Source organism: Myotis yumanensis, unplaced genomic scaffold (genome assembly GCF_028538775.1).
Source record: "Myotis yumanensis isolate MYYU_CA2020_CCGP unplaced genomic scaffold, mMyoYum1.0.hap1 SCAF_15, whole genome shotgun sequence".
NCBI classification, from domain to species: Eukaryota; Metazoa; Chordata; class Mammalia; order Chiroptera; family Vespertilionidae; genus Myotis; species Myotis yumanensis.
This window is the reverse complement of record NW_027223766.1, coordinates 8,806,925-8,828,353: the sequence shown is the minus strand read 5'-3', so window position 1 is coordinate 8,828,353 and position 21,429 is coordinate 8,806,925.

The following is a 21,429-nucleotide window of genomic DNA, read 5'->3' as shown; positions in this document are numbered from 1 at the left end:
TAAGCAATCTCCATATCCTTAATTTGTTTCATATAATATGAGAAAGTGTGTTACGGTAGGAAGAGCACCAGCTTTTAAATTCAACATATGTGTTATTGGCTTTATGCCCTAATGCAACTTAGCTTAACCTATTGGTGTTTCAGTTTCCTAAAGTATAAGTTAGGAATAAACCATTAGTATTGTAACTAAGTGCTAAACAGTCCCTTGCACTTATAGGCCTTGCAGATCACAATATCAAATACCCAATGTTATTAAATGCTTAATATATACCTGTTTTTGTACTAGAAAACTTACATATGTTATCTTCGATGGTAACCATTTTTCTATGAAACATGCTATAGAAACACTAGTATACAGATAAGGATATTAAACTCAGAGAGGTTGGATAATGAAACCAAGGTAATGAAGTCAGTAAATTGCAAAATTGAAATCCAAACCCAGAAATGAAGAACTGCTGAGCTACTCTCAGTACACTGACTTATATTTTGTAAACATGTAATAGTAATTTGTTGAGAAAGGATGATGCTAAATAATTTAAGCGTGTATTTAGAAACTTTCTTAATTTGGGAATTTTACAGTAACATGTAACTCCTTCAGAACCACTTCCCAGTTTCTTTCTAGAAATGCTGTTGGCTCTGTTTCCTCCAGGATTGGCCCTGTAAGAAAGGACACTCTTTCTTAAGCAGCTTCCCCAAGTTCTCCTGGAGCCCATTTCCTCTAGTCTGTTCTCAGTGGAGATGGAAAGCAGCTGGTCTCCATCCTCTGTACATTAACACTTCCTCTTCTGAAGGCCACTGTTACTCCCTCGCACACCCACACTTTTCACCCAGGCTTTTATCTTTCTAGACTAAAAAGTCTTCCAAGCTAAACAGTCGTTTCTTTCACCACTAAAATGTGGACACTCTGGTGTAATGAGGCAATTATAATTTTGAAAAGTCATAGGCTTCTCTGGCTAAGATCCACACACAAGAAATGGTCCCCTTGCGACACGGGAAAGATTCTGAGCAAAATTAATTTGAGAATGAGTGTTCTGTCATCTAGGGAAGTAACAATTCTCAAATAAGGTGACTTTCTATCATTCTTGTGTTCTCATGAGAGGCAGATGAGGAACAAAACTTTTCCCTTTACCTGAGATAGACACATATTGCCGGGGGTGGGGGGGAGGGGGGGACACCTTTCACTTAATTTGCAGTGGTAAATATGTATAAATGTGACCCCAGGAGTAAATCTCTGGCTAAAGTTAAATTTAGCCCCTCAGCCCTCCAGGAAGTAATAATTACTTTGTGGAAGGCAGGCATGTAAAAAAGCAGCGAGCATGGCAACTTTTCCGTTGTGGCACTGGGCCAGACCCCCAAACAATTGGAGATTAGCAGAGGAAATGGCAGCATATCCATGTCCACCAACTCCAAAGGGGCTGGTGAGGTATTTATAGCAATGAGTGGGAGAGCTGCTGTGAATAAAGGCGGGTGTGTTTATATAGTTTGCACACTAGCTCATTTAATTAAGCTCCTCTGGTTATAATGGTCAGTGTAATCCGCTCAGCCAGCTTCTCTGGAAATCTGTAGAGGGCATCGTGAAGCCCTTCGAACATCACTGAGTAATGTTCCTAGACAATGGCCAGGGGAATGGGCCTGTCATGCACCCATTTCGGTGGTTAGGATGGTAGAGAAGGATGGTTGCCTTTCGGCTCGAGTGTATTCTGGGGCTGGGATTTACCCCTCCCCCAGTAAGCAGCACTGGTTGTTACATTGCTTCTACTACATAGTTAAGAGGTACTGATAGTTGATTCTGAGGAATGGGAAGGAAAGATCCAGAGTGAATAAAATAGTGATATGGTCTCCTAACAAAGAAAATGAGTGGGAATTATATTTCTTAGGAGTTCCAACTTCTGCCTACATATCCATCACATGTATAGAGGTCTGAAATTTTCCTGTGTTCTGTCAGTGCTCTTATTTAGATTTGGCAGAGAGGACAGTGAAAAAGGCTGTCACCTTCAGCCATGTGCGATCGCTCTGAGCTGTAGGCTCTGAGGTCCCGTCACAGTGCGGGGCTTGTCAAATCTCAATGTGCAAAGTGTCACCTGTGGGTCTCATTGACATCTTAGTTTGGTGGGCCTGGGGCGGGGCCTGAGAGTCTGCAACTCTAGGCAGCTCACAGGCCATGTCCATGTTGCTGATCCTTCTACCTTACTCCGAGCAGCCAAGCTTTAACCTTACATTCAGCTCCTAGCCCCAGGCCTCTTTTCCCACCTGAGCTGAGTTCCTCCTCGAATGCAATCCAAAATGTCAGAATAAGAAGCAGGATAGCAGCACCGGGTTCACCAGCAGGTGGGGTCTCCAGGTGCACCTGCGTTGAGGGCAGGGGCGGTGAGACTTCCATCAAAGCCAGTTTATCCCCTCCCCCATCCCAGACTCCTCTGCTCCCCCACAAGTCACACAGCTCTACATAATAATATGACTTGGCCTGTGTTTTGATTTTCAGATTTCCATATGAATTTTCTGAATTTCCTGCGTATGTAGCCAGTCTTGCCAGTCCTCATGTACATTTTTAGGACCCAGAAACACATACTGGCTCTTTTTAGTCTACTCACACCACAGAGACTGGAACGTGCTCTTTCCAGAGAACCTTCTAAATGTGATTTCTCCCCAAGCTGAAAGGGCTACCCACAGTGATGAACTGAGGGGGGTCCGGCTGACAGGCCTCTGGCTCCACCAGCGGGTCATCCTTCAGGATCTGGTGGCTTCCACTGATGGTGTCAGGTAAATTCCTACCTGAGTAGCTCATGGGCTTCTTCCGATCATATTCATGGCTACCTTGCGTAAGCAACGTGCTTAGGCTATTCCTGCACTATTATCTTTTAGATATATTTGATATTTTGTCAAGTGTACATACATTATTTGATGTATTTATTCTCCAATTCTCTGCTTACTTTTAAACTCATGTCATTTCAATTTAATGAATTATTATTTATTAACATTCATATAAAATTGAAAATAGGCATTCTTAGGGAAAATTATTATCTCAGAATTGATGACAAGCAACTCTTCCATCTCTTTAAATATTTCATAATATCTAAACCTATCCAAAACACAATAAAAAGATAATAGATAATTAAATTGAATATCATTTTACTTCAAAAAATGTATTATTGAATAAATTTATATAGTGAAGGACTGCCCTATTTCTTATATTACAGAACAATTTGGCAAACATTATTTTTAAAAGTATTTTTATTGATTTTTAAAGAAAGAGGAAGGGAGAGGGAAAGAGAGAAAGAGAAAGATTGATGTGAGAATGAAACATTGATCAGCTGCCTTCTGCATGCCCCCTACTGAGGATCAAGCCCACAACCTGGGCATGTGCCCTGGCCAAACCTTTTGGTGCACAGGATGACGCCCTACCAACTTAGGCACACTGGCAGGGCAAGCTTCACGTTATTAACCACATGCTGACACATGGTATTCTCATAGGTAAAATAGAGTGAGCTTATTTTAAAACCACGTTTGTTACAATGAAAATGAGCACACAACAACCTAAAATCTATGAGGGACAATGAAAGCAGTCCTAAGAGGGAAATTTATAACATTACAAGCCTACCTCAAGAAACAAGAAAAATATCAAATAAACAATCTAACCTTACATTTAAAGGAACTAAAAAACACACACAAACAAAGCCCAAAGTGAGTAGCAGAAAGGAAATAATAAAAACCAGAGCAGGAATAAGTATAGTGGAGTCTAAAAATCTATACAAAAGATCAATGAAACCAAGAGCTGGTTCATTGAAAATATAAACAAGATGGATAAACTTTTAACCAGATCCATCAAGAAAAAAGGGAGGACCAAATAAATAAAATCAGAAATGAAAGAGGAGAAGTAAGAACTGACACCAAGGAAATATAAAAGCTTATAACAAAATATTACAAACAATAATATGCCAACAAATTGGACATTCTGGAAGAAATGGACACATTCCTAGAAACATACAATCTTCCAAAACTGTCTCAAGAGAAACAAAATCTGAACAGACTGTTTAAAACTAATGAAATTGAGGCAGTAATCAAAAAACTTCCAACAAACAAAATTCGTGAACAGGATGGCATCACAGGTAAATTTTACCAAACATTCAGAGATGAACTAACACCTATCCTTCTCAAACTATTCAACAAAATTCAAGAGGAGAAATGACTTCCAAGCTCATTTTAGGAGGCCAGTATTTATACGAACTCCAAAACCAGATAAAGACACTACAAAGAAAGAGAATTATAGGCCAATATTCCTGATGAACATAGATGCAAAAACTCTCAACAAAATGTTAGACAATCAAATCTATCAATACATTAGAGAGATCATCTACCACGAACAAGTGGGATTTATTCCTGGGAAGCAAGGTTGGTACAATATCCACAAATCAAGTAACGTGATATACCACATAAACAGAATGAAGGATAAAAATCATATGATCATATAAATAGATAAAGACAAAGCATTTGAAAACATCCAGCAGTCATTTATGATAAAAACTCTCAGCAAAGTGGGAATAGAAGGAGCATATCTCAACATAATAAAGGCCATATATGACACACCCACAGCTCACATCCTACTCAATGGGGGAAAACTAAAGCTTTCCCTTAAGATCAGGAGAAAGACAGGGATGTCCACGTTTACACTCTGATTCAGCATAGTCCTGGAAGTCCTAGCCACAGCAATCAGACAAGAAGAGAAATAAAAGGCATCCGAGTTGGAAAGAAAGAAATAAAACTGTATTATTAATAGGCAACATGATACTGTATATAGAGAACCCTAAAGATTCCACCAAAATAAATCTCCATAAGTCAGTTGCATTTTTATATGCCAATAATGAACAATCAGAAAGGGAAAATTAAGAAACAACCCCATTTAAAATTACACCAAATTATAAATAAAATATCTAGGAATAAATTTAACCAAGGAGGTGAAAGACCTATACTTGGGAAATGACAAGATACTGAAAATGAATCTGAAGTAGATAAAAATAAATGGAAGCATATACCATGCTCAAGGATCGAAAGAATTAACATTGTTAAAATGTCCATGCTACCCAAAGCAATCTATAAATTCAAAGTAATTCCTATCAAAATACCAATGGTGTATTTCACAGAACTTTAATAAATAATCCAAAAATTTATATGGAACCGCAAATGATTTCAAATAGCTACAGCAATCTTAAGAAAAAAGAACAGAGTTGGAGGAATGATGCTACCTGATATCAAACTATACCACAAGGCCACAGTAATCAAAGTAGCCTCATACTGGCATAGACATATAGGTTAATGGAAAAGAATAGAGAGTCCACAAATAAACCTATACTCTGGTCAATTAATATTTGACAAAGGAGCCAAAAACATAAAATGGGGTAATGACAGTCTCTTCAATAAATGGTGCTGGGAAAATTGGACACATACATGGAATAAAATGAAACTAGACCACCTCCTTACACCATATGTAAGAATAAACTAAGAATGGATTAAAGAGTTAAATGCAAGACTGGATACATAAAAATCCTAGAAGAAAATATAGGCAGTAAAACCTCAGACATTTCTCTTAGTAATATATTTTTCTGATGTATCTCCTCAGGCAAGGAAAACAAAAGAAACAAACAAATAGAACTACATCAAACTAAAAATTTTTTGCACAGCAAAGGAAACCATCAACAAAATGAAAAGTCAACCCACCGAATGGGAGAAAATATTTGCCAATAATACATTTGATAAGTGGTTAATATCCAACATTTATAAAGAACTTATAGCCCTAGCTGGTTTGGCTCAGTGGATAGAGCGTCGGCCTGTGGACTGAAGGGTCCTGGGTTCAATTCTGGTTAAGGGCACATGCCCGGGTTGCAAGCTCGATCCCCAGTGGAGGGCTTGCAGGAGGCAGCTGATCAATGATTCTCTCTCATCATTAATGTTTCTATCTATTCTTCCCTTTCGCTTCCTCTCTGAAATAAATAAATAAATAAATATTTTTTTTTAAAAAAAGAACTTATATTACTCAAAACCAAAAAACAAACAAACAAACAAAAATGGACACTAGGGGTTGAGAGCATGTGCTGGGGGGTGGAGGTGGCCCAGGAGAGGTCAATGGGGGAAAAAGGAGACATATGTAATGCATTAAACAATAAATAATTAAATTTTTTAAAATCCTCTGAACCTCCAATAAAGTTAGGCATTTAAAATTTAAAAAAAAAAATGGGCAAAGGACTTGAATAGAAACTTTTCCAAATAGGCCATAGCCAATAGATATATGAAAAGATGCTCAATGTCACTAATCAGAGAAATGCAAATTAAAACCACAATTAAATATCACCTTACATCTGTCAGAATGGCTATCTACACTAATAAAAGAGAAACATGGTAATTAGCATATGACCGCTACCCTTCCCATTGGCTAATCAGCATACCCTTATGCAAATTAACTGTCAGCCAAGATGGTGGCTGGCAGCCAGGCAGCTGGAAGCGAACATGAGGCTTGCTTGCTCCAGTGACTGCAGACTCCAACGTTCCCCACCTGACTTGCCGGCCTCTGAGTTGCAACTCTAAGAAACTATGTACTATGTTGCAAATGTAGAAGCTAAACAAAACCCCAGAAACCAGCTTTCAGCCTGCCGGGATCTCAGAGCTGAAGTTATACATTGTTTCGATTATAGAACGGCAAACAAACCAGATACGAAGCCTCAGAGCTAGAGCCAGAGCTAAAGCTGGCCCAGAATAAAATAAAAAAAAGAGAAAAAAAAAGGAGCAGTTGGGAGCTTCAGTCAACAACCGCCAGCCTGAAAGCAGCCCTCAGCCCCTCACCCAGACTGGTCGGGCACCCCAGTGGGGACCCCCACCCTGAAGGGTGTGTGACCAGCTGCAAATAGCCATCATCGCCTCATCCAGGCTGGCCAGGCACCCCAGTGGGGACCCCCACCCTGATCCAGGACACCCTTCAGGGCAAACCAGCCGGCCCCCAGGCCTCTATCCTATATAGTAAAAGGGTAATATGCCTCCCAGCACCAGGATCAGCGGAGCCGCAAGGCCTCTTGGCACCAGATCAGCGTGACAGGGGGCAGAGCCCAAACCCCGTGATCGCCCTGCAGCTCTGTGTGTTACAGGGGGCGGGGCCACAACCTCCCTATCCGCCCTGCTCTGTTTGTGACAGGGGAAGGCGCCCCAACCCCCACTCCCCCATGGGCCCTGCTCTGTGTGTGATGGGGTAGAACCATAACCTCCCCATCAGCCCTGCCCTGAGTATGACAGTGGCGGCGCCCCAACCCCCTGATTGGCTCTGCTCTGTGGGTGACAGGGGGCGGTGCCCTAACTCCCCTATCAGCCCTACTCTGTGAGTGACGGGGGGAGCTCCCCAACCCCCTGATGGGCCCTGCTCTGTGCGTGACAGGGGGCAGCGCCCCAACCCCCTGATCAGCCCTGCTCTGTGAGTGACAGGGGGTGGCACCGCAACCTCCCCATCGACCCTGCCTTGAGTGTGACAGGGGGCGGTGCCCCAACCCCCCAATCGGCCCCACCCTGAGCGTGACTGAGGGTGGCATGGCAACCTCCCAATCCGCCCTGCTCTGTGCATGACCAGGGGCTGCACCTAGGGATTGGGCCTGCCCTCTGCCACCCGGGAGCAGGCCTAAGCCAGCAGGTCGTTATCTCCTGAGGGGTCCCAGACTGTGAGAGGGCACAGGCCGGGCTGAGGGACCCCCCTTCCCCCCCCCCCGCCAAGTGCACAAATTTTTGTGCACCGGGCCTCTAGTCTATATATATAAAAGCCTAAGTAACCGAACGACCAGTCAATTGGTTGCTATGACACACACTGACCACTAGGGGGCAGATGCTCAATGCAGGAGCTTCTCCCTGGTGGTCAGTGCACTCCCATAGCCAACCTCTTGCGGCTGGACAACCTCCCACAGCCCCTCCCCCTGCTGGCCCCTTTTGGCCCCTATCGCTGGCCAGACCAAGGGACCCCACCCATGCACAAATTTGTGCATCGGGACTCTAGTCATCAATAAATCAACAATCAGCAAGTGTTGGCAAGGATGTGGAGAATAGAGAACCCTGATACATTGTTGGTGGGAATGCAGACCAGTGCTGCCACTGTGGAAAACTGGAGTTTTCTCAAAAAATTAAAAATGGAACTGCCTTATGACCCAGTGATTCCACTTCTGAGAATATATCTGAAAAAACCAAAACACTAATTTGAAAGAATATTTGCATTCCTATGTTCACTGCAGCATTATTTCCAATACCCAACCTATGGAAGAAATCCAAGTGCCCCTCAATAGATGGGTGGATAAAAAAGCCATGGTACATAGTATATACAGGCAGTCCTCGGGTTATGTCGGACTCGATGTACGTCATTTTGTGGTTATGTCGCCATCTCCCATTTACAGTATTTATATAAAAAAAAAAGTTCCGTCATTTGGATGTATGTACATATGTGCGTTATGTTTTTATTATTTATTTATCACAAGTAAAGGTCAGGAATTGTTATCTTTCTTTTAATTTTTTTACTGTTTCACTTCATTACTGCTGTGTATGTGCTCCATGTGAGTGACGCAGGTGTTTATGTAGGTGGGTTCCGACTTACGGTGAAAATCGCGTTATGTCGCGCCGTAGGAACGAATCTCCAACATAACCCAAGAACCTACTGTAAAATGTAATACTACTCAGCCATTAAAAAAAGAACAAAACTTTACCATTTGCAACAGCATAATAGATCCATCTATGCCAGTGGTTCTCAACCTTCCTAATTCGCCACCCTTTAATACGGTTCCTCATGTTGTGGTGACCCCCAACCATAAAATTATTTTTGTTGCTACTTCATAACTGTAATTTTGCTACTGTTATGAATCATAATGTAAATATCTGATATGCAGGATGTATTTTCATTGTTACAAATTGAACATAATTAAAGCATAGTGATTAATCACAAAAACAATATATAATTATATATGTGTTTTCCCATGGTCTTAGGCGGCCCCTGTGAAAGGGTCGTTCGACCCCCAAAGGGGTCGAGACCCACAGGTTGAGAACCGCTGATCTAGAGAGTATTATGCTAAGTGAAATAGGTCAGTCAGAGAGAGACAAACACCATATGATTTCACTTATATGTAGAGTCTAAAGACCAATATAAATGAACAAACAAAACAGAAATAGACTCATAGATACAGACAACATACTAATGGTTGCCAGAGGGAAGGAGGTTTTGGGGGGCTGGTTGAAAAAGGTGAAAGGATTGAGAAATACAGGTTGGTAGTTACAAAATAGTCATGGGATATAAAGTACAGCCTAGGGAATATAGTCAATAATATTGTAATAACTATGTATGATGCCAGTTGGCTACTGGAAATATCAGGGGGATACTTTGTAAAGTATAATATTGTTTAACCACTGTGATGTGCACCTGAAATTAATACAAAATAATAATATAAAGTGTAACTGAAAAAATGTTTTAAAAATTTTAAAATAAATCAGAAAATAAAAATAAAAAATAAAACCATGTTTCTTACATCAAAATATAATGGAGATCACCACATCCAAGGCCCACAAAATCTAAATGAAGTAAAGGTTTGAATTATAAGGTAATTCAGCAGGAATTTACTAAAGAAATAGGCAAGAAATAATGTAAGGTCTTTGGGGGAAATGAAGTACAAAATGACCTAAATCATCACTTTAGCATTTGTTTCTATGTGTTAATATTAGACTAGTGTGGACTTCCTTTTCAATGCTGCCCTTGATCCATTCCAATTAACCCAATCTTCCCTAATCCAATGCTTTATTTGGACATGGTATCCAGTATTCTGGATCTTTATTAGTAGAAATATCCCACTTGAGAGAAGAGAAGAGCATGGCTAAACTAAAGGCAGCAGGAGCAGTGAGAGCACCGACAGCATCTGCCTGGCCATGGAGCTGCGTGTTTCTGCCCTTTTCCTGGCGGAGCTTGTCCAGGAAGCGCCTATACACTGGTTGTAAATATTAGTTATAGGTATTTATGCATAAAGACATTCTTCTAACACAGGCCTAAAACACACTGCTGGTCCCTCACTGAAGCATTAGTGACTAATGGCCCCCTCTCCGTCTCCTGCAGCAGGAAGGAGGCGAATGCCCTGCATCTGCCCTGGCCCACTGAGAACTCAAGGCTCTTCCAGCCTCCTCCAGTTCTGAAGACAAGCAGAAATGGAGAAGCCAGGCCCATCTCTCTCCAGGTCCAGGATCAAGTGGATGAAAGCAACCTTGTTGCCCGCAGAGAGCAGGAGAAGGAGGCTCCAGAGGCCCTCAGTGAGGGGGAAAAAGGACCAACAACGTTGCATGAACAGCATCCGTGGCTCTTAAACTTCAGAGAGCAGCAGATTCAGCTAGAGGGTTGGTTAAAACACCAATTACTGGGTCCAACCCCCAGAGTTTCTGAATTAGAAGGTTGCAGTGGACCTAAGAAATTCCATTTCTAACATCTCCCAGGTGAGGCAGACAAAGCTGGTCTGGAGACAGGGTAACAGCAATGGGAGGTTGGGTAGGGGGCCCAGACTCTGCTGTCCTTGTTAATCATTTTCTGTAAACACTGGTTGTAAACCATGTGTACAAGTTTAGAACCCTTCACTTATTCTTTGTTATTCATTGTATACTACTATTTTCCAGGCAATTCCTGCATTAGGCATTCAATGGGAAGAAGTATTGAATAAAGATCTCTTGGCAAAATTTTTTTTAAAAAAAGCACAAACATTTTTTAAAAAATCTTTAAAAAAATAGTTTACAGCACAAGGACTTTGACAGAGTTTGAAATTAAGCTGAAATATACTGTAAATATCGAAAGGTAAATGGTGGGAATTTAGCACAATAAAATTATATGTTACAGAATGAAAGAAAAAGAAATTATAGCTTCCAGAGTGATAATGATTTCTTTATGAAATTAAAAGGGGTGAGAATCCAGGTTTTTTCCCCCTAATTTAAAATCATTTTCTTGAGTTTATAAGCTAAAATGAATGAACCTGCTTGCTGTGATTGGACTTTTACTGGTAGGATGAACACTGATCAACTACAGATTTTCCTTCATGAACCTCGCCAGACAAATCCCTCCTGGATTCTGAGTTTTAAAGCAAAAGATGTAAAAGGATCTTTTGTGTTACTACTTTCCTGAGGCAGTAAAAAGGCAATAATAAAGAATTAGAAGAAAAGACGATTCTAAAATGTGACTTTCAGATTTTACAATTTAGGAAAATCTTGACAGCTCCAGGGCTGCGCTGCTGCCAGTGGGTGCTGGCTAGACCCGAGGCCAGGCCTGTGCCTCTCCAGGATGCCAGCTCCCTCCCCTGCTCTTGCCAACCATGAAACAGCCCAGGTAATTTTCCATGGAGGTGTCCTAATTGATTTTAAAGGCAACCACTTTTATTTTCAATCTCAAATATGACGCAAAAATGGGGCTTTATTTTCACTTGTCCTAAGAAATTGCAGTCAGGCCATTTGAAATAATGGTGGGCAATAAAAACCATCTATGAGACTAATTAAAAATAAACAAACTATTCAATGTAGTCACATTCTAATCCAAGCTACTCGGGTCTTGTGGTATCAGCACAGAGTGTAATAGGAAGAGCAGGGCTCTGCAATCACTCTGACCACGACCCAAGTTGCAGTTTTACCACCTGGGATACACGGTGGGTGAGCTGTACGCGGTCTCATCACCTACGTTACATGGTGGAGACAATTCCTGAATCCAGGTGGGTGAAGACAAAGACATCGCATGAATCTATGACAAGCACTTGCCTCAGTGTCACACAGTGAGTGGAGCTCAACCTATATATTTTTCTTACAGCTGAAACTGGTTTTCAATCAAAACATTTTTTTTATCCTATCTGTTAGAAAGGGGCATTCCTCCTTTCTCCATAAGTCTTCCTCACCTACTTCTTGTTGCAATTTAACATAAAATCAGCTAAGATGCATATGAACTCATAGAGTTAATCAGATTATCTTAATGGATTAAAGTATATGGACAGTAGGCCCATAAGTTTCATTGTCTCTTCCAGGATAGTTCAAAAAGCTGAAAAAGTTAGAATGGTGTTCCTCAGATCTATAAACCACTGAAATACGTACACAAAAAGCTCTTCAGGATCCAGTGAGTTTGGACAGCCTTGTGACATATTCACCTTCTATATAATGTATTTATATAACCTGCAAGATTATATGAAAGCGTAAATTACGTCTGAAAGAAGTATTTAAAAAATAAAAAAACAGAGCACTGTGTATATCTTCCACTTTATGCCCAAAGTTTGACTCATATTGTTGTGTTCTTTCCCTATGTACTTAACTTGATATGGGAGTCTATGTCAAAGATAAAATAATTTAAAAAACAAAGTAATTTCATTGCATTAGGAAGATTAAAATGATATGCAGATGAAAACATATTGTGAAACAGAGTTGAAAAAGAAAATTAGAAATAGGTTTTTCACTTACATTTTTTATAAATACAATTGCCATGGACACCCATGCATTCTGCCTGTCAAAACTCTCACCACTGGCTGGACACCAAAGCAGGCAATAAGTTACCAGGACAGATCAACCCTTTTGTTGAAAGTGAAGTAAGGGCACTGATAAGTAACTCCATGGGTCCTTCACAGCAATCATAGAATCATTATTTATTTAGGTGCCCGAGAACCCAAGCCCAGAGAAGGAGAAGGCTTCCATGGTGGGGCTGGCCTCTGCCTGCCGCTAAGAGGTACTTGCTTTCCTGAGAAAGAATTAAATGCCACCAATACACCAAGTGATTTACTTTAACCTTCTCCCAAGTCACCCATACTCTTCAAAACCAGAACATTTAAGGTCATTTAAAGTCAAAAGGTCACAATTAAGACCTTTTAAGATACAATGATAGACTTTGTTTTTCATAAGCACATTCTTATCCCTATATGAATTACAGCACTTACAATTCTAAATTAGTAATTTTTAATCTAAGAAGTTGAAAAATATAAGTTCTAAAGCAAAATAAAGTATTTTCTTGAAATACTATTTAATATTCAAATAGACTATAAATAGATTTTAGGTTGAACAGCCTGAGTGAAAGTGGGTTTGGAAGCTGGTGTTTTATTGGCGTTGAGCATATAGTTTTTATTATGAAAGTTCTTTACCACCTGTGCAAATGACTCAACCACACAGATGTCACAACTCTTCAAAGAAAGACAGTAATCAAATTTGTTTTTAAACCAAGACAACCTTCCAATGCCTTTAAATTAACTCAACTTAAAATAAGAAATTAAAAATATACTAAAACTAAAATAAAAATCTTTTTAAAAAAGTAAGCTGAATATTGACAGAAAACCCACTGAAAGTTTGACATCCAATAACTCTCAATGTCTACGTTGGCTCTTTCCTACAAGTTAACTCAGTTAATTCAGTGAAGTAACAAAGTACCCATCCATGTCATTTACAAAAAGGGAGAGAAAAATGCGACTAGTACTTGATCAGGTACCTTGTTTTACTCTTTCCCATACAAGTAAAAATATAAAAAGAAAAAATTAAGCAATCATCGGGTTTTTATATTTAGGTTAACCACTGCTCAACATTATCAACCATGGATCCCACCAAACGAGTGGGATTCAAACCCCAGCTTAACTCAGCTAACTCATCTTTGGAAAGCATCAGATAAAAAAGAAAACTCTGTAAATCATATCAACATTTTAATATTTTTATTGGCCAAAAAGGCTTTTTATATCTAGTAATCACAAAATTATATTTTGTCAAGTAATAAGTAAACACTCAGAAGACTACAAAGTTGTTAAGATCTGATATTTCTGTATAATTCATTTCGTATTATAAAAAATATTTTGCCTTAGCCAGTTCAGCTCAGTGGATAGAGCATCAGCCTGTGGACTGAAGGGTCCCGGGTTTGATTCCGGTCAAGGGCACATGCCCAAGTTGTCGCAATCTCCAGTAGGGGGCGTGCAGGAGACAGCCGATCAATGATTCTCTCTCATCATTGATGTTTCTAACTCTCTCTCTCTCTCCCATCCTCTCTGAGATCAATAAAAATATATTTAAAAAATACTTTTCCTACATATACAGTATGTAAGAAAAATCCAGGAACTTGACTTTTTCTACCACAAAAACAGCATGGCCATTTTATTAGCCATATTGAGTAATAATAATAATTTATTAGCCATATTATTAGGCCACTCGAAGACCAGCACATGGAGAAAGGATGAGAGAGGCTGTACTGGAAGATTGGAACTCTTAGTAAATTCAGAAAATGTTTATTTTTGGGATCATGAAAATAAATTCAAATAATTATGGTTTCAAACTAGACCTCTGGAATATCTTATATGGCTGTGGCTATAGGCTCAGTCCTTGATGAATGAGGAAAAATTAGTAGAAAAGAATTTCTAACCCATTGGTTCAAGTTTCAAGGGAAACATAAGGTTATTGGATAAGCAATAATGTGCAGTGCTTTGCAGTTCTTTCATGGAATTATCTCACTCCTGTAACCAAGATAAAAGATGGCAGATAAGCACAAAGCAGAGTTTTGGCTTCCTAACTAAAGCAATTTAACAAAAAATGTTTTCTTAGCACAGGATTCCCAAGGCAACTTTTATACATATTAAGGCATTACCCAAACCTATATGCCAATGATTTTCATCCTTTTTAATCTCATGGCACACATAAGCTAATTACTAAAATTCTGTATCATACCAAACTATATTATAATTTTTGCTGATCTGACAAAAAATGGGTGTGATTTTTATGATTTACAAAATGATAATAGTAATTACCTACCCTTTTTGCTCCAGAGTGACTTTAAAAATTCAGGTGCCTATACTGTATATAAGGATTTCTGGTACCAAGAATTAACCAATCAGATGCAACCTTATTATATGATGTGACCAATAAGATACTACTCTATTATATGACCTATATATGTATGGTTCAAGACAGGGCATTCACTCTGGCTGGCTATTGTTGTCTTAGTTGTTGTCATTTTTTTTTAACCTGACAATCTAAGGAAAAAGAGGTCAGTGCCCCTAACTAAATAGTTAGGCATTGCATGTTTTAAAAATTCTTGCGGCATACCGGCTGAAAATTGCTGTTACAAGCTTTTGTTGATCCTTCAAAAATATATAATTTGTTCTATTTTATATATTTGCACACTCCAGAAATATTGAACAATTTATAATTTTCTAAACAAACTAAACTCTTATACATCATGTGCCTACCATTCCTGGCACCCGTTCTACTGTTCTGTATCTGAATAATTTCTATATTCCCTTGGAATCTTAGTTCAACTGTTGCCTCCTCTAAGAAACCTCCCCTGACTTTCCCAGACCTACATATGGGTTCTTATCTATATTGCTACTATGCATCACACATAATTTATGTTATAATCATTTGCCTATGTGCCTATCTCCTCACTAGACTATGAATTCTTTAAGAGTACAGACTGAGCTCACATTTTTACTGCCCAATGCCTTATATATTCCTGGGGCCTAAGTGATGAGCAGACATTTTTTATTGCATGAATAATAGTTTTGTCATAAAGTAGACATAATCTAATTGATTGTGGGAATGACTTAACTTCTCAATGTCAAACTTTAATGATATCACAAAACACCTTAAAGCTGAAATAATACAAAGCACAGACATACATCTATGAATAATCAAGTAATTGTTTCTTCATGCAGCAGCACCTAAGCATTCACTACATTGATGCATTTCTCAAATCCTTGTGTTCTAGCCACCATTTCCATATTTCCCTCGTAGAAAATTTAAAGACCTGATTAGAAAACAATTCTAACAAAGCCATATTTTCAACTCTGTGAGACTTATTTATCCCTGTTTTTGTCTCTCTCTTGCCATCTATTTTTCTCTTTATTTTATTTTTTCTATCACCATTTATCCCCCATACCTTCCTCCGCCTCCACTTATCCCCTACACCCCCACCATCACCACACTGTTGTCCATGAGTTCTTCCTCTTTTTTTTCTTTTTTGCTCAATCCCCCCACCCCTACCCAGCCCCACCCCGAACCCCAAAGCTTTCAGCCTGGTTTTATCTATGAGTCTGTCTCTATTTTGTTTGTTAGAACATTAAGCTAAGTGAAACAATCAGTCAGAGAAAGACAAGTGCCATCTGATTTCACTCATGTGGAAACTAATGAACAAACTATTCTCCCCATCTCTTTTGCTTTCTCGTTATATGTTATGGAGGAGCAATATATGTGATTTTCTAATGGTGTGGTCTGTACCCTTATAGGTTGTGTTCCTGATTCTTGTGGTCTTCAAAACCAGAATGATTCACCCTTCACTTGATCCTCTGGACTGTTTAAGGCTCTTTTGTACCCTCAACGGTTCTACAAATAGCAGTTGCCTACTATCTCTCTAACTGTCATCTGTCATTCTGTTGAGGTAGAAAAATTGAGCTTCACCTCAAATCATTTTTACTTGTGCATCAATTTAAGACACTCAACATTTCTGGAGTGTGTGTGTGTGTGTGTGTGCGTATGTGTGTGTGTTACAGAAGCACCATCATTGTGTAGAGTCTTTTAGGCTGGCAGCCTTGATTCAATGTTCCTTCTTTGAAAAACCTATTTGGAACATTAGAAACATCTGGAGAAACCACATTTCCATGTTGAAATAAAGATAAGTTGTCATTTCTGCTACTCATTTTTAACTTATCCCACAGCCTGATGAGAGGATTTTGTCCAGAACAAGTTATTAAGTATGTAGCTAAAAACAAAAAAATTAAAAAGAAAGAAAAAACCCAAGAGGTTAGAGGACTGATTTTGTAGCATCTACCAGAGGTTTCCTTAACTATCCCCCTAATTCTGTTTGCTTCATCCCAGTGAGTGGGCTGCTGGGACAACTTGAGCTGTAGACGTTAGGGTCCAGTGTGGCCACAGGAGCCTACACAGTTGCATTTATCAGCCTTTATTGACTTTTCATCTCCTCACTTTAAATTATAATTTAGACTTATGCCTAATAATACATTATCTTGACATTTAGGAAAATGCAGTATAAACAAAAGATCTCAGGTTGATGTTTAAGAATCATCTTTTCTAGTTCACACATTTTTGTGTGTTTTTTTCAGGCCTGTGATTAAAACCCACAATTTTTAATGTGTTCCCTTATCAAGAGACAGTGATGCATTTTTGTGGCACCCATCTAACAGAGCAGGTGCCTGGTGTGCAACCCTCTATCCTGCAGGCCCTCATTGCGCTGGATTCGGTGACTCATGACCTTTGTCCAGGATGGCCTTGTGCTCATTTGAGTTTCCAGCTAATACATTACATGAAGAATTTATACATAAATCAAATTGCCTTCATCTTTCTTACTTTCTGTTCAGCTACCTCAGTGATCTCCCACTCAGAAGGAGTCATTTTATTTGCTCATGGTTCTAACGCACTTGTGGGAAAAAATATCAGACATTTTTGGCTTTTGGATTTCATACTCTAGTTTGAATGTGGTTTCATTCCAAAAATATCATCAGAAAGTCTGAGGAGTAGCAAAGCCAGTGGGGGAAAATAGCTGACATTGAGATCCAGTCTTCGGCATCCACAAATATTTCTAGAATCCTTTCTCTGGTCAAGGAAAATTTTCTTCAAAGAAAAGCTTAGTCACTGAAGAGCCAGATATGTAAAAGAAATGAGTAAGAAAGACTCTTCTTGAAATAGGCCTGAAGCCTGCCTCTTTGTTTCTTTTCAAAGCTCCTGCAAGGAGCTCACGGAGGGAGGTTGGGAACCAGTGTGTGGTTCCCAAAATGTGCTCCGGAAAATACGAGTCTTTTCAGATGTTTTGCAAAGAATCCTCTGGTTAGAAGTCTGTCACATGCTGCATATCCTGTTTTATTTTGTTTTGGTTTTGCAGTTTCAAAGTTTACTTTAACATATTGGAAGAGTCCTGGAAGTTCTTAAACCAAAGAATTCAATATCCCATGGAATCTGTAGGTCAGAAACACTGCCATATATTCTGTAGACTATCAGCCCCTTGCATTTCCCCATGTGCCCCCCAAAGACACAAGGGAAAGCCCCTTGGGAAGAACATTCCCCTCACCTATTTGATTACTTGCTGCAGGGAAAGGGGTGCTGAGTAGGGACTGGGAAGTTGATGAGAAATGTAAGTAACTCAGTGGGGCCCACGTATGGGTAGTGAAGACTGTAAAGAACACAAGGACCAACATTTATATTGGGTCAAGTTTCCAACAATAAAGTCCGTTGGAGTTAAGTTGGAGTAAATAGCATGCCCTCTTTCTTTCTATGTAGACCAAGAATCCCATGGAGAACCCTCTCCTGACATCCTTCCATTTCTTCTAGAATCCCTCCTCAGCCTCTTTGAAAACCCTAAGGCATAGAAACAACCAAATGATGGGAGTGTCTTTCTCTCAGGAAAACAAAAATTCTCAAGTAAATCTAAATATTCACCCATTAGTCTATTTCCAGTTCTACAATGGCTTCTATTTCCTTGTAAATATGTATACTTAAATGAGTTCTGAGAAATGACACGAAGAACAAGGGATAAAAAAAATATCTAAAGAATTTTGTCATATAGCTCATACAGATCATGCTAAATCTATGAATATCAACTTAAATACTTTTTATCCTGCTTGTCAAAAAAGATTAACAACTGTATTTTTCCTTCTTCTTGTGAGTTCTCTTTTATTTTTATTTTATTTTTTTAAGGAATGGGTGAAATGCTTTGGGTAAACAGGTAAACCAGAAAATCACTGAGCCATGACCTCAGCCATCAACTGTCCCCATATTTTCTAACATCCTGAAATTTTCCATTTGACTTGAGTGGCTCAATTTCACATTTTTGTCCTGAACCTCTGTACCCTGTGGATTTTGGGACACCACCAAAGACAGGGATTGAGCCCAACACCTGCCTGGAGTCCCCTGGCTCCTGTCCCAGGTAGCACAAAGCTGGAGGGAGGACGTGAGCCTGAAGGCATGGCTGCCCTCCCGCACAGGTTAGGCTAGAACAGTGGTTCTCAACCTTCCTAATGCCGTGACCCTTTAATACAGTTCCTCATGTTGTGGTGACCCCCAACCATAAAATTATTTTCGTTGCTACCTCATAACTGTAATTTTGCTACTGTTATGAATCATAATATAAATATCTGATATGCAGGATGTATTTTCATTGTTACAAATGGAACATAATTAAATCATAGTGATTAATCACAAAAACAATATGTGATTATATATGTGTTTTCTGATGGTCTTAGGCGACCCCTGTGAAAGGGTCGTTCGACCCCCAAAGGGGTCTCGACCCACAGGTTGAGAACCGCTGGTTGAGAACTGCTGGGCTATAGGATGAGAAAACTGCCTCTGAGAAACTTTTAAAGGAAAAGGTATTATGCACGAAAGCTTTTCCTCAGATGCAAATGGAAATGGCTTCATTAGGTATTGTTTATGGAAGGTAAATGATAAAAAGATAAACAATTTCAGTATATGCTTATATTTATAAGTCTATATTTATAAGAAATCTGATGACATTTTAGAACTAGAAATATACTGGTGAATACAAGGGTGGGAAAAAGTAGGTTTGTAGTTATGAGTAACACTCTTTTGAGTTAATAAAGCTATTGTAATAACCACAACTTGCAAGTCTTTTTCCATAGGAACAACTGTGAACCCACTTTTGCCTACCCATGCACTTGGATTCACTTAAGGAATATTTTTAACCCTCTAAAAACAAACAAAAAAACACAAAACAAAACATCTGAGCCAGAGATAAATATGCTAAAATATGAATTGCAGTGACAAATAAGATGTCCTTCATGGGAGGTTTACCACTACTGTTTCAAACTTATGTGTAATGGGAAATTTCCAGAATCCGTTCAATATCCATCACATCTAGTACATACCTTTTTTAAATTTTAAATTTTATTTTGAGAAAAGTGTTCAAAAATGAATGATGTACTTACAGCCACTTACAGCTATTTGACATATTTAAAATGTATTTTCTGAAAATTCCTGTTGCTATCACTATTTTGAATGGGAACATTGTTCTTACTTACTAATACAGCTCCTTTCTTTCAAGAAATTGTTAGTCATGAAATAGACTATCCTTACTATCTCCCCAGCTATCTGTATTAACAGAATAGAAGGGGGGTACAATTATCTCTGTAACCCTTAACTTTGACAGGAACTCCTGTTATTAACATGTTAATGTGGAAACCACAAAGAGCTTGCTTGAGAATGTGCCTATACCCAATTTCATATCAGAAACAGCAAAACTGAACTTCAGAAATAATCTGTCATCATTATCACCACACCCCTTTTTCCTTTCTCCATTCTACGTTTAAGCAATTTCCCGAGAGTTTTACTAACGTAATTTTCACCAGCCATTAGGAGCTTAGAGATTGTCCTCCATCTTATTTATCCTCTTCAGAGTGGGCTCTCGCTGAGGCCCTGGCAGAGTGAGACTGCTGAACCAAAGTGCTTCAAGAGCCTGTCATTTTCCTACGTGGAGTCACAGGTAACCTGGATTAATTCATAACTCCCCAGGCAATATACCATCAAAACTCAATATAACAATGTAACAGTTGGATTTTTGTCTCTGTAAATTATTATTTTTTTCTATAAAAACAGACCACGATGTCCATCCTGACATTTTCACTCGAAATGTGAAGGACTGAGACAGTCAGAAGAGCCCTTCTTCCCAACTGCAGAGGCTCAGAAGGAGCCACCCCATGATGTGCTTCAGTGGCATGCGGATTATTTTGAGCTAAAGGCAGCAGAGACCCCACCAGCAGGGTCTCTGTTGCCCTTGACCCGCCCCCATCCTATCTCCTTAACTATCTAGAATAATTTGTAGTAGAAGCCTGGCCCACAATAAGAACTAAAACCAGAAATGACTTTTTACCTAACTCTATGGTAGGGAAGCTAATAATTACTGACCATCCTTAGCTCAGACCTCAATTTTCCTTTCTGTCTCTGAAACGTTCATTTATGTGGGGTCTCTGACTCCCTAATGTATGGGGGGGCTCCCATATTTGGTTATTTTATCTTCCTAATATGTCTCATGTCTTTTAATTATTAAGCCAGTCAAAAGAACCTTGAGGGTAGAGAAAGCTTTTTTCTGGCCCACACCATGCGTACTTGACAGTGGGTGCGGTGGCAAGCCAAGCACTGTGGCATCTGTAGGATCTCCAAGATGGTTGTGCCTTTACTCACCACGTGTCACCTCAGAGATTTCATGATACAGGAGTTCTTTTTTTCTCTCCAGTTTTACTGATTAGTAATTGACAAACATTTCTGTATAAGTTTAAAATATACATGATGGTTTAATTTACATATATTGTGAAATAATTACCAAAATAGGTTTAGCTAACACCCATGTAGATAGAATTAAAAAAAAAAAAAGAGCCGGGCCAGCATGGCTCAGTGGTTGAGCATTGAACTATGAACCAGGAAGTCACAGTTTTGATTCTCG